Source organism: Strongylocentrotus purpuratus, unplaced genomic scaffold (genome assembly GCF_000002235.5).
Source record: "Strongylocentrotus purpuratus isolate Spur 01 unplaced genomic scaffold, Spur_5.0 spur5_scaffold_21, whole genome shotgun sequence".
Taxonomy (NCBI): Eukaryota; Metazoa; Echinodermata; class Echinoidea; order Camarodonta; family Strongylocentrotidae; genus Strongylocentrotus; species Strongylocentrotus purpuratus.
In genome coordinates this window covers 1,037,187-1,064,389 of record NW_022145607.1, presented here as the reverse complement: position 1 = coordinate 1,064,389, position 27,203 = coordinate 1,037,187, and the positions used below count along the sequence as shown (strand labels likewise).

General features: G+C 33.8%; 1 long non-coding RNA gene across 1 annotated transcript; it reads right to left on the bottom strand.

Annotated features, from left to right (window-relative positions):
• Nucleotides 1–18,367: 18,367 nt before the first annotated feature.
• Nucleotides 18,368–25,451, bottom strand: LOC115928207. Its single transcript, XR_004065941.1, has 3 exons — nucleotides 24,776–25,451; nucleotides 24,162–24,263; nucleotides 18,368–23,105 (listed from the first exon to the last, which is right to left on the bottom strand). It is a non-coding gene; the product is annotated as an uncharacterized LOC115928207 (long non-coding RNA).
• Between the last annotated feature and the right edge of the window lie 1,752 nt (nucleotides 25,452–27,203).

The following is a 27,203-nucleotide window of genomic DNA, read 5'->3' as shown; positions in this document are numbered from 1 at the left end:
ATGCTTTTCTCAGATTTAGACACCAAAACAATAGAAGAAACAAAAAGAATACTTTTCAAGTTTTCACAGAAGGCTCAATATGCCATCCTACTATATATCCATAGAACAGGTCGCTTCAAATAAAACAAGAGACCTAATAAGTTTACCTACAAGTAAAGTAAAATAAGCCAAAAGTACTTCTTTCCCCTATCGCTTCTTTAGGAGATTCTCATAAAGAGAATAAAAGGAGGAATAAATAAAGAAATATAATGTATGTAGGTATGTAATATATAGGCCTATATAGGCCATATATAATATTAAATAAAGACGTTAATTTTTCAATTGTTCTATTTTTATGCATTGATACTAACAAAGAGCCCACTTAAATGTTTGCTTACAAATAGTGATAATGTGATAAGATTTGTATATCAATTTACTTGAATGGATTGGAAATTCGGTTTCAGGAGCGCCCCTGTACGATGTGTCTCAATTTATAGTGTTTCTGTGTTTCTGAGTGGTCTAGGCACCGTGCGTTATAAAATTAAAAGATCACTGCGCACGCACGCCGAGTAGCTGAGAAGCCTGTTTCACATCGGGCAAAGCTAGTTTTCCATGCCATCGAAACCGGGCTGACCAGATTAAACTTTAAAAAAAAGCAGAAACACGAAGTTGCAAACCATCCAGAGACTCCTAAAAAAATTGCGTTACTTTTTAATTATATCATTACAAATCTTTATCCTCAGTTTTCTTATTTATAACTGATTTTCCTTATAAAATTAAAAATAATTATGGCGTATATATTCAACATTGAATGAACGCCAATAAACAATTACCCAACAACAACAATATGGCAAATGCTGAATAATACATGATGTCAGACAAATTAGACAGAGTAAGACAGAGCTACAATGGAGCATACTGGAGAGTGGGTGTGTATTATGTGCGCGTGTTGTTTGTATGTATCTGTTCTCTTTCACAATATTTAAGTACTTTGTTGTAACGCCTATATATGCAAAACGTAATATTTGGGTAACACGGCTCTTGGTATTATAATGAGCTTTATTGCAAGGTACTTTCCATAAACCTTGCTGGTCTGTTGGGGATTTGTTCTCTTTCACGATATTCAAGCACTTTGTGGTAACGCCTATTTATGCAAAACATAATATCTGGGTAACACGGCTCTTGGTATTACAATGAGCTTTATTGCAAGGTACTTTCCATAAACTCTTTTGAACGTCCGCTTTCTTTCACGATGTATATTGCAACGCCTTTATACAATGCCATAGTATCTGGGTAACGACGGCTTTTTTTAATATTACAATGAGCTTTATTTCGATAACGCATTCTATGTAAATTCACATATCTTAGTAAATAACTGATACATATTTAAAACTTTTTCTGTAAAGTGAAAACAATTCGAGTATCTGGATAATGGTCCGATCTGTTCACCCAGCCAAAACTATTTTGTTTTAAAGCCAGGTGGTGGTGTGATGTTTTGAGAGGGAGGAACGTGTTGGGATCCGGTATGCATGCTTGCCTATCATTATGTCGGGCTGACGTTTGGTGTTCTTTCGAGTTGTCGGGAACGCCCTTTAGGAGTTTTTTTTACGGAGTGCATACAAAACGATCAGGTGTGTGAGCCTATTCATTCATGGGTGAGGCTTATTATGCAAATTATAGAACTTGGTAAATGATAGCATGATGGGTTCGGTTTGCACGAACAGTTTATTAGGTTGCCGAACTGGTGTCGTTTGGGGGAATTTGGTTTATTGGGATCGTGTTTTTATTTTTAATTAGAAGGTGCGTATTGTGATTAGGTACGCGGGCCGGTCAATTCACTGTAATGCATTTTAGGAAAATCATTTAACTTAGTTATGACGAGCGGGTTCCGTAATACAATTCAAGGCATTTGTTAAGGGATAAAAGCTCTTTGTATTTTTTTTATATTTTTTTAATTAGATTACGGTTATATAACAATACAACGTATTTCTCATCGACTTGTGCAAGAGGAAATGTTCATTGGTTTATTCTGTCATTGGTCTAGTTAAATTGACAGGGAAAGGGGGAGGCTCTTGCTCTCGGATGTTTACGTACACCGAAGAGCAGATTTGGGTTGTTTTGTGTGGGGGTGTTGTGTGTGTAGTGAATATGCTTGTGTGTATGAATGCGTTGGGTTGTGTGGTACGGGGTGGATTCTGCTTGCATTTTTTTTATATAATTCGACGATAAGTATGCATGTATGTTTGGCTGCAGATAGTTTTTTCTATACATTTGCTCACGGTGGAAATAGATTGTGTGGAAGTTTCTTTGGAGTTTATCGATGTAAGGTTTTGGATACAATTACACATAAAATAACATGGCAGTGAAATTATCTTTCATGACATTAAATGTTAGCGGAATAAGAGATAGGTTAAAAAGAGTGAATATTTTTGAATGGTGCAAAACTAAAAAGAATAGTATAATTTTCTTACAAGAAACATATAGTACAGTAGAGATAGAAGAGCGGTGGAAACAAGATTGGGGAGGGCCAATGTTTTTTAGTCATGGGTCAAACCATAGTAGAGGGGTTCTTATTTTATTTTCTAATCATTTAGATTTTGAAGAAGAAAAATTTAAAGTAGATGAAGAGGGGAGATACATTATTTTTAAAGGTGAAATACAAAGGGTTAACTCTTTGTTTGCTTTGTTCGCCGATTTGCACGGACGTAGGCGTGCCAACTTCGCATTTTTGCACAGATGTATACGAGTCAATTAGACATTCATAATACCGCTCGCAGTGTGTAGCCACGCGTTGCGTTTACTATTGTTTACATTGTATACATCGCACACTTTCCGGTAAACTGTTTTTCTTCATAGTGTTACATTCGAAATTACCGTGTATTTAGCGGTTTTCTTTGGATTTTTTTTACTGATGTTACGATGGCACCTGCTGGAAAACGTCAACGTGTGTTTAGTGTAGAGGAGGCTCGAGATCTTGTTACTATGGAAGCATGGAGCATGGACTCTGATTCCGACGAATCGAGCAGTGACGAAGACTCTAGTGATAAAAGTGTTCCCTGAGAGTAGACTGATAGAATAAGAATGAATAAAAATTAATGAAAGAGCTAGAGATGACAGCAAGAAAGAGAGTAGACTGATAGAATAAGAATGAATAAAAAAAAATGAAAGAAGGAGATAGAGATGACAGCAAGAAAGAGAGTAGACAGTGATAGAATAAGAATGAATAAAACTAATGAAAGAAAGATGTATCCTGTCTTGCCGTCATCTTTATATCTTTCTTTTATTATCTTTATTCATTCTTATGCTATCAGTGTTTACTCTCTTTCTTTCCGTCATCTCTATCTTCTTATTATTATCATTTTCCTATCTATATGTACCCTATGTCTTGCCGTCATCTGTATATCTTTTTCTTATTATCTTTATTCATTATTATGCTATGAGTGTAATACTCTCTTTCTTGCCGTCATCTCTATCTCATTATTATTATCATTTTCCTATCTATATGTACCCTATGTCTTGCCGTCATCTCTATATCTTTCTCTTATTATCTTTATTCATTCTTATGCTATCAGTGTTTACTCTCTTTCTTTCCGTCATCTCTATCTTATTATTATTATCATTTTCCTATCTATAATTATGTACCCTATGTCTTGCCGTCATCTCTATATCTTTCTCTTATTATCTTTATTCATTCTTATGCTATCAGTGTTTACTCTCTTTCTTGCCGTCATCTCTATCTTATTATTATTATCATTTTCCTATCTATATGTACCCTATGTCTTGCCGTCATCTGTATATCTTTCTCTTATTATCTTTATTCATTCTTATGCTATCAGTGTTTACTCTCTTTCTTGCCGTCATCTCTATCTTATTATTATTATTATTTTCCTATCAATATGTATCCTATGTCTTGCCGTCATCTCTATATATTTCTCTTATTATCTTTATTCATTCTTGTGCTATCAGTGTTTACTCTCTTTCTTTCCGTCATCTCTATCTTTTTATTATTATCATTTTCCTATCTATATGTACCCTATGTCTTGCCGTCATCTCTATATCTTTCTCTTATTATCTTTATTCATTCTTATGCTATCAGTGTTTACTCTCTTTCTTTCCGTCATCTCTATCTTATTATTATTATCATTTTCCTATCTATATGTACCCTATGTCTTGCCGTCATCTGTATATCTTTCTCTTATTATCTTTATTCATTCTTATGCTATCAGTGTTTACTCTCTTTCTTGCCGTCATCTCTATCTTATTATTATTATTATTTTCCTATCAATATGTATCCTATGTCTTGCCGTCATCTCTATATATTTCTCTTATTATCTTTATTCATTCTTGTGCTATCAGTGTTTACTCTCTTTCTTTCCGTCATCTCTATCTTTTTATTATTATCATTTTCCTATCTATATGTACCCTATGTCTTGCCGTCATCTCTATATCTTTCTCTTATTATCTTTATTCATTCTTATGCTATCAGTGTTTACTCTCTTTCTTTCCGTCATCTCTATCTTATTATTATTATCATTTTCCTATCTATATGTACCCTATGTCTTGCCGTCATCTCTATATCTTTCTCTTATTATCTTTATTCATTCTTATGCTATCAGTGTTTACTCTCTTTCTTTCCGTCATCTCTATCTCATTATTATTGTTATTTTCGTATCAATATGTATCCTGTCTTGCCGTCATCTTTATCTCTTTCTCTTATAATCTTTATTCACAGTAAAGTCCTTTCATTTCATATCACTATTTCTCTCTCATAATGTCTCTCACGTCCGTTCTCCATATTTTATTCATTGCATACTCCACTCGTCAATCATTTCTGATAATAAGCTCTCTCACAATAAAGTAAATGGAAAACAATGCAATATAGTTTATATTTTAAGATTGATTCATTCTTTCTTTGTATATCTATGGCTGTGATAAATGTACTTGAAATCAATTTTATTGAGGGGTAAAGAAGGTGAGAGAACAGATGCGGTGAACATTCATAATGAGACATTTCAATAAGATGCTGATTATGTCATGTATATCACATATAATATATTATGCCTATACCATTTTTACATGCTCATACCAGTGGGCAAAATCAATAACATTCTCTTATTTCTTATTGACTTATCATGGCACAACAAAGAAAAACATCCCCACGACGTCCCTTTTCATGCCCCGCTAAACCGGACATTGACAATAACCTGGGGTAATAGGGATTTCAATGGGCAGATTAGCCCATTGTCAAGGGTGGCTGAGCGGGGTACTTTCAAGTCTCTCCCTATTGAACTTCTTTTCTTCAACAACCTAAATACTAACCTTCTGAATTGTTAGAATACTTGAGCAAGGTATGTAAAGAAAGGTAAGAAGTCCACCTTTCTAATAGATTCGATTTGAAGATGTCTTATCATTGCTAAATAAGAAATTCTAGAGGGATAAAAAACTGCCGTAAATAAGAAAAATTAAACATTATATAATTATGATTATTATAAAAATGATAATTCAAAATATAACAAATGACGGTTCATCGAAAAGCACGTTTTCCGGTCTACAACTTTGCTGCACAATATTTTTCATCATGATCATCCAGTGAAGAGTTATAGCCTCTTGATTCAGCAGAGTCAATAAAGATTCCCTCGAAATGTGTCACCCTAAAAGAATGTGGCACAGGGGGGTTTTTTAAGTGGCGCATAAAGAGTTAAAATGCTATTGGTTAATGTTTATTTTCCAACGAGAGATAAAGAAACTTTACAAATTGAATTTTTGAAGAAGTTAGATGAAAGTATTTTTGATCAGTGTGATCGGGACTATTTAGTTTTATTAGGAGGTGATTTCAATAGTATATTGGATGGAAAATTAGATTATGTGGGGTCAAAAACACCGGTGAAATCTCGGGTTATTGATTTGATTAAGGAATTTTTAAATAAATACGATTTAGAAGATATATGGAGGAAAAAAATCCGAATGTAAAGCAATTTACTTTTCGACAAAATTGGCCGGTGGTGCAAAGCCGTTTAGATTATTGGTTTATACCTTGTAGTGTTGAAAAATTGGTGGGTACGTGTGAGATTTTGACATCTATTACGCCAGATCATTCTGGCGTTAGGCTAGAATTTAATGATCTTGTTGATAAGTTTGTTTTGGGGAAATCATATTGGAAATTTAACAGTAGTTTATGTATGGATAAAGATTTTGTTGAAGAGATGAATAAGGAAATACAGGAATTAAAAGCTGAATGGTCATTACAGATTTTGAATAAATTAGTATTTTGGGATTTTTTAAAGATGAAAATGAGAGAATTTATTATAACATACTCGCGGAAAAAGGCAAAAGCAAGGAGGGTTGAAATAGAACTGTTAGAGAAACAAATCAAGGATTTAGAAGGCGAACTGGTAGTGGGACCCACTAAATATATTGTTGATTGTATTGAGGAGAAAAGGGATAAACTAAATAAATTGTATGATTTTTCTCGACAGGGCATTAAAATAAGATCAAGAGCACCTTGGTTTGAAGATGGAGAAAACAATACGCAATATTTTGAACAGTTGTTAAAATCGAATAAAAGGAAAAGTGTAATTAGGGAGGTGTACAAAGAAAATGGGGAAACTACTAGAGATAAGGAGGAAATTTTAAAGGAAATTAAACTATTTTATAAAGATTTATATTCTTTAAGGGCTGATATAAATCAAAACGACCCTTTCTTTTTCAATGATATTTCAAAGTTAAATGAAGACAATAGGGAAATCTGTGAAGGTAAATTAACTAAAGATGAATGCTTGAAAGTTTTAAAAGAAATGAAATTGAATAAAACCCCGGAAAATGATGGGTTAACAGTTGAATTTTATTATACTTTTTGGCCAGCTTTGGGTGATTTGTTAGTAGAAGTATTGAATGAAACATACGAAAGGGGGGAATTAACGGCATCTCAAAAACAAGGGGTAATTACCTTAATTGAGAAGGAAGCGAAAGATACTCTCCATATAAAAAATTATCGACCCATCACGCTTTTGAATGTAGATTATAAAATTGTATCTAAAGTTCTAGCAAAAAGAATGAAAGAGGTATTAAATGAAATAATTCATCATGATCAAGTTGGATATATAAAAGATAGAAATATTGGGGAAGCTGTACGATTGATAGATGACATGTTATTTTATTCTATGCATTATGGGGAACAAGGGAAAGGGTTTTTGTGTGCAGTGGATTTTGAGAAAGCTTTCGACTCTGTATCTCATAGATATTTATTTCAAATATTGAAATTGTTCGGTTTTGGAGATTCATTTTGCTCTTGGGTAAAATTATTGTATAAAGGGATAAGTAGTTGTGTTATGAACGGTGGTCACTCCACGGGGTATTTTGAAATAGAAAGGGGAGTAAGGCAAGGGGATCCATTATCGCCATATTTGTTTTTGGTTGCCATCGAAATTTTGGCGCATGCAGTAAGGAGGGACAACGGTATTAAAGGGATTACATTTGGAAAATCTGAAATTAGGCAAGTGTTATATGCAGATGATATGACAATATTTTTGAAGGATATTGATTCGGTTAGAAGGTTGCAATATATTTTGATTCATTTGAAAAAATTAGTGGTCTTAAAGTGAATAAAACAAAGACACATTTTATGTGGATGGGTGAAGATGAGAACAAACCTGATGGGCCTTTATTTGGAAATTTGGTTAAGGAAATACATGTTTTAGGGGTTAGTTATTCATTAGATCGAAGATTAAAAGATGATTTGAATTATAAAGAAATTCTAAGTATAATAAAAAAATTGCTTGTATGGTGGAAACAAAGAGATTTAACTATTATGGGTAAAATACATTTGCTAAAAACTTATGCGCTTTCAAAATTAAATTATATTTCATCTCTCGTTATTGTCCCTCATTGGGTATATAAAGAAGTTGCAAAAATTTCATTTGAATTCATATGGAGGGGGAAAGATAGAATTAAACGGGCAATAATGTATCAGGATTATGACTTTGGAGGATTAAGAATGATTAATTTTGAAATGTCCGTTAAAATACAGCGCATAATGTGGATAAAACGTCTTTTATATGGAGAGAAAAGTTTGGGATGGAAATTGTTTTTTGATCATTGCTTACAGTTTGTGGGTGGTAGATTTATTTTTTATGTGATTATGATTTAAACAAGATTAAACTCGTTTTAGATATTCCACCATACTATATGGAAATGTTGCAAGCATGGCAAGAGACAAGTAATTTTAGATATCTGGAGGGTTATATTAATCCAATTATTTTTAATAATCAGAATATATGTATAAATGGAAAAAGTATATTTGATAGATACTTGTTTGAAAGAGGGATTGTTCAACTGAATCATTTGGTTGAGAAAGGTCATGTTAAGCCTGTTAAATATTTTATGAACCTCGGTATGAAAGGCCTGATTATTGATATTTATGATGCGATACCCAGGTTATGGAAGGATGATTCAGGGTTAATAGAATTCCTCGAGGTTGATTTGATAAGCTTTAATACTTATTTCCATATTTCTAGTAAAAAAATACAGTTTGTGGATGTGGGTTCAAGAACAATCTATGATTATTTCATCAAAGCACTGCAACGAACGTATGATTTGCAGGTAAGGGATGGGCAAAATGATTATGATTTTATAGATAAAGAATTAAAAGAAATATTTGTTAGACCAAGAATTACTATACTCATTAGAAAACAACGTGAATTTCAATTTAAATTATTGCATGGAGCCATATACACTAATGAGCATCTTCATAGATTTGATTTTGTTGATGATAATTTATGTTCGTTTTGTAAGCAGGAAATAGAAACATACAAACATTTATTTTTATCTTGTGGGAGCGTTCAAAGGTTATGGCAGGCTTTAATACAACTTTTTGAGTTAGATGAAATTAAAGATTTAGAATGGCGAGATATATTTGTTGGGTTGGTAGGTAGTTCATATAGAATAAAAATGTGTAATACTATCATTTTCATGGTGAAGTATGTTACATTTATGTCAAGATCGGGGGGGGGGGGGGCGAGTACTAACTTTAGAAAAGATGAAAAAAAGCATTTTTAAGTATAGAGATGAGGAAAAGAAAATAGCAATTAAAATGGGGAAGCTAGGATCACATTTCTTAAAGTGGGAGCAGCTTAAGATTAATTAAGATTTGCTTTCTTCTCCACCGTGAGCTTGTTAAAAGCGTAACTCGATTTTGCGGCCTGGATAACTTATTTAGTATATTTTTCTTAAGTTGAGAATGTTGGCAGACATCCACTGAGTGAGTACTGTGTGTGTGTGGGGGGGGGGGGTGGGTGGGTGGGTGGGTGGGTGAGTATGTGTGTGAGTGGGTGAGTATGTTTGTGTGATAGAGGGTGAGTATGTCTGTGTGATGGAGGGGGCAGGGAGGGGGCAGGATTGTTTCAGTAAAATTATCTCCAGATTTGTTTTTTTTGGTAATATATAAGTAAATAACATTTACAATTGACATATTATGTTTAGGTACTTATACGTTTACTTTGTTGCTAAGTTATATTATACTGCAAATAAGTTTGTGTTTAATTATGTTTATGTAAAAGCATCAATATTGAACACGTTTATTTTATTCAATTGTATGTCATGGTTTGTATTACACATCTGGAGAAATAAAACAAAATTGTTAAAAAAAAATAAAAAAAAGTATGTATGTGTGCGCGTTTGTGCATGCAACACAAAGAAAAATTAATGCCGTAGATACTTCTGATACAAATGGAAAACAGAAAATACATTTTCTCTTTCATGGCAAGCAAAATAATCAGAATCATTGTCTGCTCTGGTCCATTTCGACCGCCCCCCCCCCCCCCTCACTCAGTGTTATTTAGGGTACGCATATGCGTGTTCCCAGAACCCCGCCTTTTGTCAGCATAAGTCCGCTGTGTAAAGTCAATACGGGTAGACCTTTTTCGTTTGTTATACGAGCCTTTTCAGCATCCCCCCCCCCCCCCGCCATTTCTGCAAAAGTCCGGTGTGTAAAGTCTATACGGATAGGCCTTTTTCTTATGTTACGAGCCGGAGATTTTGGGAACACGCATGGCATCCCTCTGCGCTTCCCGGAGTGGGGGGGGGGGGGGGCGGGCCATTTCGAAGAAAATGCCTGTTTTTTTTTTAATGCACGTGGCATGTGGAGCGAGAGTAATCCATGCAAACATCGGACGGGCATTTTGCGAACATCGCACAGGCTTCTTGCGGTGGCGCCGTACACAGCTATACGCGCAGCCGTAGCACACAGCTGCTCGGGGTTGTGTAGTGTCACCTTAACGTTTCAGGGGGTAAGGGGAATGTATGGTTTTGAGGAGGGTGCAATTAAGGCACTCGCGATGGATTGTAATGTCATTGTAATGCCATGATTACTATTATAAGTAATACAAATAATGAATGGTCACAACAGCATGGACCTCTGATGTATTGCTAGCTGTGCACATATTATACAGGCGGACCATGCAAGGATCAATACAGTAAGGATATAACTGTCTGTGTAACTTCCAATAAGCGTGTATGCGTTATAAATAGTACATTGCTGACTGCACATATTAATCATGGTATCTTAAGTAACATCACATTCATTCCGTGTATGTAGGTTTAAACGGACTTTTGTAATCTGTAATCTGTAATCTATTTCCAGTTATTCGATTCAATTTCAATTCAATTTTATTTCATTCAGTTAAACAGACAACATTAAATATAACAATGAGCTGTGTATCTTAAAATACACATTAAGAACATATTGGACAAGGACAGAAACATAATCCTTATACAAAGGTTGGACCTTTTTTTATAATGAACAAATATGAAATATATTCGTTACTAAACATTATACAATACACAAATCAAGACAACAGACATACAGACAAATAAAATATGTCTAGAATTCAAATGATGAATTTAACCCAAAGAAATGTATCATACCTACATTTAAATATATCTACACTAGCAGATTTATGTGTGTAATGAGGTAGAGTGTTCCACAGAAACGGTCCTTCGAAAAAATTATTGTGTTTTGGGTTAGTACTGTACGAGTCAATAGCAAATGAAATTTTTGAGCATTTCTAGTATTATATCTATGAATATTACAGTTTAATATAAACAATTTGGAAATGAAATCAGGAAGAAGATTGTAATGACATTAAAAACCACCTGCTTGTAATAACTTTACATCCCTATATTGCAACATGTTTAATAAATAGAATATTGGATTGGTATGGGCAAGAAAAGAAGAATGATTAATAATTCTTAATGCACGTTTTTGTAATTTAAACAATTTATCTTGATGAATAAAAGCAGCTTGCCCCAGACAATAACAACATAAAGTAAGGGTAGAATGAAGTATTTGAGACAAAAGATAGACAAGTGGTATGAATATCAGTGCAAAGGTGCATTTGTGAGATCTCGGGCAAGGTGGCTTGAATTTGGTGAAAAGTCAACAAGATATTTTCTTCAGCTTGAAAAAGCTAAAGGGAAAAAGAAAGAAATAGATTGTCTTGAAAGTAACGGAAAAATTATCAAAGATGAACAGAAAATTTTGACAGGTATACGAGAATTTTATTTGAAACTGTATAAGGGAAATAATACCGAGGCTGGGTTTAAAGAATACGTATCTGATATCAACTTAAATGTTTTGAATGAAGAAGATGCAAATTTATGTGAGGGAAAAATCACAGAGGATGGATGCTGGGAAGCATTGAAGTCAAAGAAGATGAACAAATCACCTGGAAGCGATGGACTCAGTGTTGAATTTTATAAATGCTTCTGGGGGGATATCAAACATATGGTAATTGACAGTCTGAATGAGGGTTACGACAAACAACAATTGTCATGCACACAAAGTCAAGCTATCCTTACTCTATGATATAAGAAAGGTAACAAAATGTTTTAGATAATTGGCGACCTATTTCGTTGTTAAACATTGATTATAAACTTGCAGCTCGCATTCTTTCAATACGATTACAGAAAATTATATATAAACTTGTATCACAGGATCAGGCTGGTTTTTTTAAAAAACCGCTCTGCATCTGAATGTACTAGACTAATTCAGGATACTATTGATTATTGTCTTTTTGCAAACAAACCAGTTGTTATGATGTTCTTGGATTTCAAAAAAGCGTTTGATACCATTGGTCATGTTTTTTTTATTGTCTTTGTTACGGGAACTTAAATTTAAAGATTCGTTTTTAAGATGGATTGAAACGTTATATAATGGTGCTCATGGTCGTGTCTTAAATTTTGGTTGGATATCCGACAAATTTGCAATAGAAAGAGGCGTTAGGCAAGGTTGTCCACTTTCTCCACTTTTATTTATAATAATTGCAGAGGTTTTAGGGAAAAGAATCAAACAAAACGCCAAAATAGAGGTAATCCAAGTCCCAGACTTCAATGAAGATCAAGCTGATTTTAAAGATTTACGTATCGTTCAATACGCAGACGATACGACGATTATTACTAGATCTGTTAAATGTGTTAAAGAAATAATGAAAGAAGTAGAACTGTTTGGAGCACATGCGGGACCAAAAATTAACTGGACCAAATCAAATCTTATGAAACTTAATATAAATGATGATGAAGTTGAAGATTTATATTTCACCGAAGACCCTACAAAATGTCTTGGTATTTATGTAGGTAAAAATTATTTTGACGTTCAAAATTAAAACTGGGAAAGTAAGGTAGAGAAAATAAAGAATACCTTGGATTTATGGAAAATGAGAAAACTAACATTGTACGGAAAAGTTGTTGTGATTAAACATTTAGTTATGTCTCAGATAGTACATACTGCCACGGCAGTTCCGATCCCTCCTAAAATAATTAAACGTATAAATAAACTGGCTTAAACATTTTTATGGAATTCTAAAACAGAAAAGGTGAAACGAAACATCTGTCACAATCCTGAAGTAGAAGGGGGGTTGGGAATGATCGACTTAGAGTCAAAATGCCGGTCACTCCGTCTTTCATGGATTCATAAATATTTAAGAGATGAACAAAGTGCTTGGAAAATTTTGTTTAGATATTGGATCAAGAAAATTGGGGATTTGCCACTTTGTTTGCATTTTAATTGCAAAATGAGCGATATGTGTCGTATTTGTAGAAAAAAACAGTTGCCTAACTTTTATGTTGACATGTTTTGTTCTTGGGCTGATTTAAAATACATTGATATTTTTAAAGTAACACATATTGAAAATGAAATAATTTGGTATAATAGCAATAATAAAGATATGAATGAATTATTGTATTTTCCAAACTGGATGAGAAACAATATTTTTAAAGTGAAACAAGTCTTAGTAAACGGTATCTGGAAAGAAGTTGATTCTATTTGTATTAATTTTCAAGAAAATGAATTACTTTCCGCCTTCAAATTGGCAAAGTTAAAAAGTGCATTTCCGAATTTTTGGTTGCAGAAATTACGTAATAGGTTACAATATGTAAATAGTCCACCGTCTGCAGTGGAATCCAGTATAATAGAAATAGTAACAGGTGACTCCATTGATGTAGCGGTCATGAAAGCCAAACACTATTATAATTTGATGTTAGAACAAAATAGACAGGATCTGCCGTGCATTTATTTTTGGAACGCTTATTTTGGTTTACGTGATGAGTTTAACTGGAAAACGGTGCTCAATTATAAATTTTACTTTATAAATGACAACAGAATTAAGCAGTTTAATTTTAAATATCTTCATAGAATATTGCCCAGTAAAGACAATTTATGTAAATCGAAGATTAAAAATAATAATATATGTGATATATGTAAGATTCCAGATACAACTAACCACCTTTTCCTGGCTTGCAAGAAGGTTTCGCTTTTTTGGAAGATTGTATCCAAATTAATTGATAGTTCGTTTAATTTTAAAATCTTTTTGAACGAAGAAATTCTTTTAATAGGTCATGAAATAAAGAGAAGAGAAATGAATCTTGTCAATCTTATTTTAAACTTCGCTCAGTTTATTATCTATAGAAACTATATAAGAGAATGTTTTGGAAGTGAAAAGCACAGGATACATGCTGTATATTTGATAAAAGAGTTAAAGGTGGAAATTCGCCCTATCTCAATATAAAATGTAATCAAACGAAATTCGATACAAACGAAGTTAAAAAAGTTACACAAATGTTTTCATTATTTTAGTTAGTGATAATGTCACATTAGTTTCATGTTCTGTACTATGTATGATATGTTACAACTGCATGAATTCTGTATTTAAACACTGTTGTAAATAGCTGTTATTTTATGATATGAACAAATAAAGTCCCTCGAAAGAGGATAAATAGAAGAAAAAATAAAGTAAGGGTACACAATTGCATAGTATATCATTTTGAGAATACTTTTAGGGAGAGGTTTCAATCTCAACAGTACACCAATACTTTTAAACAATTTGTTGCAGATGTCACCAATATGATTTGACCAAGAGAGGTCATCAACAATAATAACATCCAAGAACTTTGCTGAAGAAACTCTCTGAATATTTACAATACCAAGTTTAATTGTTATTGAATCTTTAGGTTCTTCTTTGTTATACATAGATTGACCTCATTATCTTTTTTAACATTTTATATCGAATCATCAACTATAATTTACTGAGCATCTTTGATAGCGAAAAAAATGTGTTTTATATCCGAATTAATGAAAGTTACAGTTTACACTTAAAATTGTTTGTAAAAGAGTTCTCTTTATGTCTAATATTCTCATGATAATTTTAACGTGAAAGCTTACCGTTCGTTAATGCTCTGCTATGTCGAAAAACATGGTGAAACGGGGCCTTCAATCTTTCCCCTCATCAGCAGTGTTGACCGTGTTAACTGAATGTATCCCAGCTACCAAGGTTCACGTGTATCTTGTTCAAATTTCAGTCAAAGTAACATGTTACAACTCACTCGAAAGGTTAGTTCTTGAACATTTGATGAAGAAACAAAATGAGGTTGAAATAATTATCTTGCGCACGATCAGAAACAGGAGGGATGATGTTCTTATAGTGGCAAATCCATTATTGGCACTATATGTCGAAGCACGCAATGCACATTCGCCCCAGAAAATATTCTCAATACAGATTCCGTTTGCAAAATTATGTTATTATCCATAATTCGTGTCCCATGTATAACTAACGGACAAGATACAATCACTTAGATATTGAAAAGCACAGCGGTGCATAAATCTACTTAGTACAGAAAGGTACGTGGTGTACAGAGTGTGTGTGTGGTGTGTGTTATCTTTTGGCGCACTCCAAAACGAAACATTTCACATGAAATGCTTTGCAAAGTCATCGTCATAGCCATGCAAGGTATATTTCAATACATATTTATTGCTTAGTCAGTCGGAAAAAACATTTGTGATGCAAATCATATATTTGGCCCGCGCTAGCTACCTGGGAGAGTACTATAGATTGGGCAGCTTAACAGCGACAGAGAAAGAGAGCAATATAGAAAGAGAGAGAGAGAGAGAGAGACAGAGAGCGGGGGAGAGCGGGGGGAAGAGAAAAAGCAAAAAGGGGGAGGGGCAACGCCGGGATTTGGGAATCTGATCCCAGTTATTGGTAAGTTGCCGTCCCAATTATCATGAGTGAAGAATAATGAGGTAAATGCCAATATTTGTTGGTCCTATCATGGACCTCGACTGCCAACTTCTACTGTGATGAGGTCTGTAGCATAATGTATAGTCTGCAAGCGCAGACTCCAATGTGACACTCTGCCACAATCCCAAAGCCTTGAGCAGAGCTTAGATGTGTCGGTCTCTAGCTGTATAAAACAACAGCTTAAGTAAAGTGCATAATTATTGTAGTCATTTTGCAGTCACTGTTACGTACAACAGCAAGGGTTTGTGCCTGTGAACTGGGAAACTTACGGAATAATATTATTAAGACTTTCCCAGAATCATACAGGTTTACAGGCACATGTTTTGCGAGGGGCTTACACCCTTTGCCTGAATATCAAATGTTCCAGGTCATGAAATATTGCGGTCGAGCCGAAAAAAACATCTTAATGTGATAAGACTTTTATTTAATCATCTGTGATAAGACACAGACTTGCAAACTCGCGCATCGATCTCACTGTTTGGATATAAGCTGATATAATATTGATAGGAATATTTCAAATTGTGGGGTGGGGAGGGGAGAGCTGCAACCACCACACCCTGTCCCCGCCCCATCGTAAAGCTTTTAGTATAAGCTTTTTTCTATTTTATGGGTTTCTCATATGGCTCTCTTTAATTTACAGATGGATAAAGAGCTATACTGACTAGCAGATCAAAAGTATATTATTGTTTAATGTAGATGTGAATTCCGTGTAAACGGCTACCTAATCTTATTTACTCCAACTGATTTAGATGAACTGTTAATAGCTGCAACCTAATCATTGCTACCGAACAACTTTTGACAATATTTGCCTTAATCAAAATAGCGAAACTTTGCTGACCGTACCTTTTGCAGTTCATCAACAATCACGTTAATCACATATTCACTGATATCATGCGTGCATATATTAAAACATGATTTTAAGACTTGCCCAAGGTTTACAAGGCATAACAACCTATATATCACATGGAAGATTTCGTCCATATATAGAAGGCAATGAACTTTAAAGTGAAATAATTGATAGGGGTTCTGCTGTTCATTTCCAATGAACTGAAATAAATTAGACGGCCTAAATTGGTTTACTGTTGCAGTATTCGTCTCTCTCTCTCTCTCTCGCTCTCTTTCTCTTCCCCTCTCTTTTAGCTCTCTATTACGCCCCCCCCCCCCCCCTCTCTCTCTCTATGGGATAATGCGTATACATCATGACGGGAAATAGACCTGAAGTGAGCAGGGGAACAGAAAAAAAGAAAGAGAAAACGGGAAACTCGGGGGAAAACCGATAAAATGCGGACAAAGAATATCGAAATTAGGAATCCATAAACATATCTATTGATATGGATCGAGCTACTCCTATTGAAGAGTCGGTCACGGTGAGTGATGTTATTTGGCACAACTTCTCGATTCTTTTGTAAAAGATTGAACTCCTCCTTTTTCCCTTCTTTTATTGGACAGGGGGTGTCTTCGTTTCAAATTCTAATACGCAGTAGATGTATAGATGAATATGAAGAATATAACACTCGATCAGATCGTATAGAGTAGGATTATCGCTGTATCATAACTGATGTCAACTCTTTTCTTGCTATCAAATTTCCATTTCTGTGTATTCTTCTTCCACAACTTAAAATAAGGAATATTATGTACGCCTCCCAAGCTTAAACTGGTACATTTTATTTCTTCTAGGCGACAATATTCTTATTATTAGTTTTGTTCAAGTCTTGAACGCCTCACGAATTGCGAAGCATCTCGGTCTGCTATCCATATTAAACAATGATATTCTGAAATCGTTTAATTCAAAAATCTAAATGTAAAATCCCGCACCCAAAGGCTCCATAGCTCTGCCATCCACACATCTTTCCGCTGTTGTGATACTCTCCCATTGATCTGAAGACTGGTGTTGTGTCTTCATCTCTTAAGACATGGCTCTCAAAACTTCAAGTCCAATGCAATAATGTAAGTTCAATCCAAAGACCCGATACTAATTGGCGATTCAGGAGAATGACATGTATTTATGTTTTTCATATTTTGTAATTTATGATTCTTACGGTATATTATTTGGATACTTGCGAATGAATTTCCCTTGATGTTATTCTTAATTGTTACTGAATAAAACAAACCCAATATTATATTTTTATGATGTTTGTTTTCTCCAAGTCAGCTCCATATTATCAGCCACTCCCAAATGTTAAAAATTCGCATTGCCAATGACCTTATATCATACAATGGGATTTCCTTTTTATCCAAGTCAGTCCCATAAAATGTGGCCATTCTCAATATGTTAATTTGTAGCCACTTGCACAGCGCCCTCTTTAGCAACATGTACATGTACATGTATTCACTTCTTTTATTTTATCTAGAGCAATATGCCTATGCATGAAAACAAGGCTTGTTAACTCACTCCTCTCTTTTCTAATTGTTGAGGTTAACACCAATGTTTTTAATCCGTTTAAATTATACTTACAACTAATTTTCCGTTGAATCTATAACAGACGACAGGTCGTTATTATTAATCGTTTTTCTTTCCCGGCATCCATGTGACTCTTTTAAAATTTGGTTTGCTCCGCTTTTCACTTTTTTCTTGAATTTGTTTTATGCTGAATAGATCAATATTGTAATAATAATAATAATAATATTAATCATGATGATGATGATCATCACCTTTCTCATCTGCAATTTCTTTCTACTATTAGATAATACATTTGATCAATCCTATTTTGATAAATGCAGCATTCGGAATCCCCCTTTCCATGTACATACGTATAAACAATATACAAGACACTCTTTGAAAATAAAAGAATTAAATTATGATTACCTTGATAATCATCGAGTTGTTTCAGATTAAGATTTTATTGTACTGTTCATATACATGGAAATTGCCCATTCTGTCAAAATATGTCATAATAAGTAAAACCAAATCTTGACACAACGCATATTCTTTACTATGATTGTGAAAACATTGCCCAGATTAGATGCGAGCAACCCTTGAGACTTGAAAGCATTTAAAAGAAATATAGGGTAGTTGCATTCATGATCCCTCCCAGCATACAATTGAAGGGAACATACTAATTACTATCACAGTATCATATTCGGATATGATAACTGTACAAAGAATCATATACACTCATAATCGATAGAAAATGAGACATAAAACAGAAGTATCATTAAAACTCAAAACATAATATCTTACAATATGAGTCAATGAATTCTTGAGAACACTCATACAGTTATCTCATTAGCAATACATGTACTTGGTAAATATTATGAAAGAAATATTATTATATACAAATCGAATGCAAAAACGAATGCTAGAAATCGAATCCTTCATCCATTTTAACATTGTCACATTGATAATTACATCACATTTCTACTTTTATATATATGCAGTGTCCATTCAATTCAATTTGATTCAATTTGCATTTTTCCAAGGTAACAACATGGAAATGTTACATGGGATTCGTTTGCAAGTAAAAAAAAATAGATATGTAAACAACAAAAACAGTAGCAATCGGAATACATAAGGGATACATGTACATAGAAGTTGACATCTTAGACATTAAAAGGTACAATAACCCATAGCATGAGCAGTAAGAAAGAGTAAAGGGGAAAGGTGTGATAGAGAAAGAAGAACAGCAGATCGAGGTGAGAGAGAAGGAAATGAGTCAGAAGAAGGAGAAGGATAGGGAGAGAAAGGGAAAGAGAGCTGATGCGAGGTAAAGAACAGAGAAGTAGGAACGGCTGTAAAAAGAAAGAGAGAATATCATGAAATAAAAGGTATTAAACAAGATTATGAATTTCCACTATCAAGTTAGTTAACACATTCGTATATTGAAATGAAAGTGCAACAGAAGACAATTAAAAAACGATAATGTAATAAGAAAGAAAGGGGAAAGTAAGAAGGAAAAGAAAGAGAAACTGACATAGTAAATATTGTTGAGCATCATTCATGAAATGTGATATTTAAATATTATATAGGTAGACAGGGTATACGTACGTGATGGTTTGGTTACGTATGGGCAATTTAATATTGCAATTGTAAATGTTTATACAATTATTATCGTTATTCAATGTGAGCTGTTACACGCCCTTATGGAAAAGGGAATGAAGGATTTCAGATAGCGGTATGATCTACACTTTGCAGACTTGAGTCGTTTACCTGATCGCATCCAACAACATTCATGTTAGTCTACCTTATAAAGAAAAGAAATCCACTAACAACAAACAACAGAGTGGTGAGCAAAATTGTTTTAAAACTAAAATAATCAGGAATGCAAACAAAAATTTGTAGAGATTACGTGTAGGCATACCACAACAATCGATTTAAGATCGATGGGGATAATGAATAAGACAGTGGCCTACAGTCAATGGGATACAGGGGTATATTCCACGAGCTACAGAGCATATAACACGAGTCGGCGCGACGACTGTTCACGTGAATGTACATAGTATGCTATTCCAATCACATTGACTATCGCATCCTCACCGGGTACCTATTTTAAAACACCTGGGTGGGGAGGAGTAATGTAGATTAAATGCCTTGCTCCTTGATATGAGTGTCGTACAGGGCATCGAACACAAGATGTTTACATTTCCGGTCAAGTGATGAAACCACTCGACTACGACACCTTTATGATGATGATGGAAAAAGAAGCAAGGAAATTCCGTAAATTAAAAAAAAAGAACGTTAATTGCGCTGATCCAACTGATTGTTAAAACTCGACAATGAGGAGAGAGAAAGAGAGATAGCTATATATAGAGAAGGGGGTTATAGGCCTATATATCTGAATTAGAGACTGGAGTAACATTTATTGAATTAAACAGTTTTTAAACAGAATTAATTTTATTTCAATAATGTGGACGAACGTCTGCCTAATACAAAGTTCAAAATAATATAATTCTCGGATCAGTAGAGGTTTCATTAATCAACATAACAATAAGGATACATTTATACAGCACATTATATTGCCGGTCAAATCCCTTTGCGCTGTACATGGTAATGCAGAATAATTGTTTTCCGAAAACTAATTACAACAACAAATATAGCCATTCTCATTAAAATACACCAAACTACATATACATTGGAACATACGCAATAAACGAAAAGATAGATATATAAAGTAGACAAATTTAAGGCACATTATATTATTTACGTTCAAATTGACATGGCAACATTCTTTTCACTTAATGTTACAATACAATAATAATATAAACCATCATTATATAATTCATCACGTTTAAATTCAAGATAATGGTTTCTAATATATATAGTTAGTTGGTCATGCGTGCAACAAAATAGACCTACATTGTAAAGTAACGACGTACGCCATTCTTTATAATCTAATCAATGTATACAAAATACTCAAGTTTCAGTAAACAATATTTGGCGTTTCAACAATATTTCGCTAATACCAAATGGAATAATTGATATCGATATATCATGTTAATCAATACAAATAATCATAGTAATACCGCCACAACAACAACATCATCAACAAAACCACAACAATAACAACAAAATCAACTACTACTACTACTACTATTACTATTACTAGTGATAAATTGTGCGTTGAAATATTTTCGCAAAATGCGGTAATGTCTCAGTGCGCTATACAATAAACAATTAGTTACATAAATACAGAAATATATCAAATATATTAAACTGAATGCCACATGATTTACTCTTAATAATGTTCTTGCATTGCATGTAATAGTGTACAATCACTAGTTGAACTTGTAGAAAACAGCTGATTGGATATTTAGAATTAGTATGCATTTATACAGCCATAATTTATAGTTAGTCAGTTATTTATAATTTGCTTTGCAAAGATACTCCTTCGTAGGGGCACATATCATTTGGCTACGTTATTTACAAATTATCAACAGACAAAATTACCAACTAAAATATATCAGACAAGATTGTTTTCCTTTTCAAAATAAAAATCATAAATCATAACAAACCTTCTATGGGATACATGCAACAGTTCATACACAACATATATAGGATAAAATGATATTATTTACCACTGTATATACAAGCTACAATGTTTATAGTTAATTTGCGATTACTCGAGAAACTATACCACTGTTTGATTTTGTTGTTTATATATTTGTTTTATATATGTATTGTGAAACAAAATTTTCATGTATATGATTGCGATTTACTAATAAAATCAAATTAAAATATATACAGTATTTTGTTTGTGAATTAAAAGTGGTTTTCATTTGGCCTTTTCGGAAGGGTGATACACGACTATACATTTCCTTCATCTCCCACCTGTGGATACAACTTCAAAGTGTTTACCGTAAAACCATTTCACTTGTAGGAAATCACATTAGGCCTGGTGCTGAAATTATCGTCAATATAAACATATTAATGATAAAATAGTTTCTAAGTTTACATTCGATTTGGAGAAAACCGATCTATATTTTGTGTTTAAATAATCATGCAAAAAGACAATAGGCCGGCAAGTTACCAAATTTCATGACCTTGTCCGATATTGTGTGTTAGAGAGATGGGGTACTAATAGATTATGATTACTTGGCTCAGAAAAGGGTAAAAAGTAACGATCATCATGTTTGTTTTGACTTTTTGTTGGTTCGTTTATATGGTGAGTTTGTGCTATACTTTTTGTTCTTTTTATATATTCATCTTATTTTTTTATTTTTCATTACTGTTATATTCTGTATTTAAACATTTCATTATATTTCTACAAACTAATTTCGTTTGCTCATGTTTGCCGTGTTCATAGTCTCTTATTTATAGCATCCTTTTTGGTTCTGAGGAGACCTAACTGTTTTTACATAAAACGTAATAAAAAAAAATCATGAAATACAATTGATTCTAATGGCACAGACATCATTTTTTCAATGCCTGTTGCACACAAGGTTGCGTTTCATTTCCTTGCTTTAACCGAGCTAGGTGATTCAGTTAGGACTATAACACCCTTAATTCGAAGAGAGGTTTGCACTGTTTGATTTGCATTAACTTTACGGTGCGATATTACTCTCTTATGGTGCGTCAATGCCTCCGTCAGTCGCTGACGCAAGCATACTTTGGGCTAATTCTGCATCGTATACATTCTCTACATAGCAAATGTGGTGAGTAAAGCACAGCTTGTTGCACAATTCAAATTCGAAAAGAATTATTACTTATTTATTTTTCTAATAATGAATATTTTTCCATCATACTTTTAATACAATTTCAATCATGATATTTTACAACATTTCGGCCCTTTTACAAGGTTTGAGATTTTCAGCGTGTAAATCATATTAAATGCAAGAACACTGAGAGTAACATTTTGAAGGGAATTTAAAATCACAATCACAAGAGCTGCAATACCGATGTAGAGCATATATTACACATCCGTCTAAATCATATGAATGTCAACGGGATTCAGAGGATGAATAAATCGATTGCATGACAATTGCCAAAGAAAAAGGTTGATGATGTGTTTGAGGCACTTTCCATTTCAGCTCATTTTTCCTGTTTGCGTGCAAAGATTGTTTGCTCCGTCTGATTCGTCAGATCGAGTGTGGTGCCATCTCTTTGATTACTTAATAAAACGATCACTATAGTGATGGGTAGAGAGAGAGGGGGAAAGGGAGAGAGAGAAAGGGAGAGAGAGAAAGAGAGAGAGAAAGAGAAAAAGAGAGAGAGAAAGAGAGAAAGAAAGAGAGAAAGAGAGAGAGAAAGAGAGAAAGAGAGAAAGAGAGAGAGGTGTAAATGTGTGCATCAACATACAAACATCGCTACATTAAAACATAATCATATAGAGCAGTAAACGGAGGGCAAAGAAGAGAGATTGAATATCACATAGCTTTACGTCAAACAGAACCATCTTTACAAATTTAAAATTGAATTTATTTTCTTTTACTACATGAAAACGGGCAAAATCTGTTAATCAGTTAATGAATTCGTAGAAAACATCTTAATACAAACATGTGCGAATAATTTAAAGAAATAAGCCAACATGTAATATGAAAAATAGTATAAATACCTTCAGTTTATCACTTCGCTAATTCAGTAACCTAAGCCAATTATTTAATAGGCACCTTGAATATTCATGATTACACATTTCCAAAGAAACATTAATTTACATGCACGCCATTTTTCAACTCTTTGTTACATTTTTCACAGATTAATTGACATGAGACTATTTTGTGTATGTTGGGGGGAATTTGATTTAATCACGGTTAAAAAGCCTGCTATCAGCTAGAAGCTGCTTTTCAGCAAGGTCGTGAACAGCAATTGAACACAACAAGTAAACGAATACAACAATTATATACAAAATAAATCACAAAAATTATCATAACAACATAATAAGATGAAAACAAACAACATGAATTAAAAATTACTCAGATATAAACAGAAACAATGGAGGGGTGTATTATTTAAGAGAGGGATATAAGACGTCCGAATGTTGCGAGACTATTTTCGAATCGGATGTTTGCCGGTAGGTTATTGACAAGTTTTGAGGCTGAATAGAGAGGGCTCAGCCTCTTTCTGAGGTAATTTGTATATGAGTGGTACATAATGTCAGTTCCTTTCATTCTCGATGAAAACAGAGATAAACAATTAAACATAGTAACTAAGCAAGCCCGGAAGTAAGAGTTTGAAGGACTTACCCACGCGGTTAGCCATGCTCCACCTCCACCTCCATGGCCTGATCTTTACTGCAAGCCATTATGACATCATCCACGCCCTCATCTGACCCGCATTGTATGAATCTACCAGTATCAAAATAGACGGAATACAGCATTTCTCCTTTCGTGCTCCTCGTGATTTTTCGTATTGTTTTCATTTGATTCTACAAGATGGAAATGCTCATCAACATTTGAAAGGCCAAATGCCCCAATCTTACGATTTTCTTTCATGATAGACTATTGTTAAATAAATAATCTCACTCATGGGCGAATGGTATAAAACCAATTGCAAATCATCTTAAAAGGGAATAATTTATGTTTATTTTAAGATATAAAAGATAAGTACTATTTAATTACTTAATTTGAAAATTCTTAATATAAATAGTGTACACTTTTTTTCTGGGGGATGAGTGTATTATGAATAGGAAAAAGGATGGGAGAGAGAACGAGAGAGAGAGAGAAAGAGAGAGAGAGAAGGAGAGGGAGAGAGAGAGAGAAAGAGAGAGAGAGAGAGAGAGAGAAAGAGAGAGAGAGAGGGGGGGTAAAGAAATGAAACATATTAAAGTGCTCTTTTAACAAATGACACAATGTCTCACCTGATAATCTTCAGATGTTTGAGGTTGTGAGGTGATCTGAAAGCTTGCACGATTAGTTCCATCTTACTGTTGCCAATGTCAAGATCGCTGAATGTCACCTTGACAAGCTGAGGGGAGATAATCAGGAGGGCTTTGGGTAGTGAAGTGGGCTCCTCGTGGAAACCAGCCGGTCGCCATACATCCACACGTGTTTGAATGGTCAGTTCTGTTGCTCCTGGTAGATGGATCCTCTGGATGACGTCACAGTTGATCGTACTCCGTACCTCCATAGTAACCCTATTCACACTGTCGAACATCGAACCACAATCCTGCCATCCTTCTAGTGTGTCATCACCTACTGTAAGCTCAATCAGGGTGGGGCTCGTGTTACAGCTCTGGACGTGATCATGTACATACAAAAAAAGGAAAACCAAAGTGCACCAGCACATATAGTAGGTTCGATTGTTGGTAAATATATAATGTTTCATAAAAAAGCAACACAAATCGTATAGACATAGCCCGGGAAAATGCGAGAAAGCTTTTGCAAAAGCCAGTATAAGTTGCATGATAGTCAAAGTTATAAGAAATAATAGTTTGTTTGCTTTCAGGCAATACAATTTTACATGTTTATCATTCATAATTTCCCAATAGAAATATGTTAAAGGCAATACAGATAGATTCAATGAAACGAAGACCAGTCTAACGGTATGTAAATGTATTATAAGGCATTGCTAACTAAGAAAGTAATAATTATTTTTGTTTTTGTTATTTTGTTAGGAATTATTAATGTTTTCATTTAAAACACTGATGTTATAATGTTCTCTTTTCCGTTTTGTTTTTGTGTATTGTAATTGTTCAACCCTGCATGAGATGCATTTAATGTAATACAAATCTCTGTCCTGGGTTTTATGTCACATCTTTATTATTATGTTACATGTATACTTTCTTGAATAAAGATGAACAAACAAAACAAAAGCCATACGTTAGGATGAACACCTTCTAAAAAAATTACAATCAGTTAAATGAAATGCAAGTATTCCGTACTCCGTATATGCAATATTCCAATAAAATGTAACTGGCATGCCATACATGTATAAGAGTCTGAAATAGTAATTTTGAAAATGATTTTAAAAAAAATCAAATGTTATATCATGATTAGTACATTAAACCTTTGTCGATGTATATAGTAAGAGTTAATTAATCATATTACTTGAATTGTGATGCACTGATGCACAGTGGACCGTTTAAGAATGTCCGACGGCAAATTTTACTGCAGGATTAACAGATATTTAATATGAAACATGTCTACAAGTACAAATATACCACCATATAAATTGAGCGCTTGAAGTTATGTTTCGTCTCATTTGTAGGTGTTATAATGCATATCATGCGAAAGGCGGGCGAAGTGGCCGTGTCCCCCATTGAAGAAAAATATAGGCGAAACAAGACATTGAATGGGTGTATTAAACACCTTTTGGCTCCTTGCCATTATGATCTTGCCGAAATGATGATGCAATTTTTACACGATTTATATGAAATAACAATTCATTTAAACACCCAAATGCATTATAACACCTAAAATAAGAATATAGTTGTACTGCCTTTTCTTTGACCAATGATATAGTTACATGTTATTCCTTTCCTTTTACAAGTGTCAAATTTCGTTTTTTGTTATGTTTTTTAATTTGAATTCCTTTGGAAAACATTTCGCTTTAGTTGAATGTTCCACTACGTTAACACCGTAAATGACTTAACGATTGAACATTTTAATGAATATCAATAAAACAGATAAAGCTATAACAAATAAAGATGATTATTTGTAGGGCTTGGTAATACAGTGGCAGATCAGATCAACAACAACAGCAAAAGGGGGAGGGGGTCATTATATTTCTCAGATGCCCTCGTATTCGTTAACGCCCCTCTTCATAATGAATTATGTATTATACTTGATCTATTTGTTATCTTCTTAATCGTTTGATTGAAATGTCATAGTTTTACAATTTTTTGTATTGCCCATTGACTCTTTGTTTTTACAAATTGTGTGAATTGATGTTGGAATTTGGAAATAAATGATTTGAATTGAATTGAAAGTGTTGGAAGCCACAAATTCGCCAACTAAATGTGATGGCAAAATTTCACTTAAATTATATCATAATGTGAAAAAGGACGTCATTTAAGACATATTTCTGCAAAGATCCCCCCCCCCCCAACAACAAAAAATGTGTTTGAAGATATTTAATATGAAAAATGTCCACAGGTACTAATATACCACCATATGATTGAGCGTTTGAAGTAATGTTTCGTCTTAAACAGATTCTTATTTGTAGGTGTTATAATGCATAGGCATATCGTGAGGAAGGCGGGCGAAGTGGCCGTGTCCCCCATTGAAGAAAGATTATATTGGTGTAACACCTGTTTGCTTCTTGCCATTATGGTTACGCAAAATGAT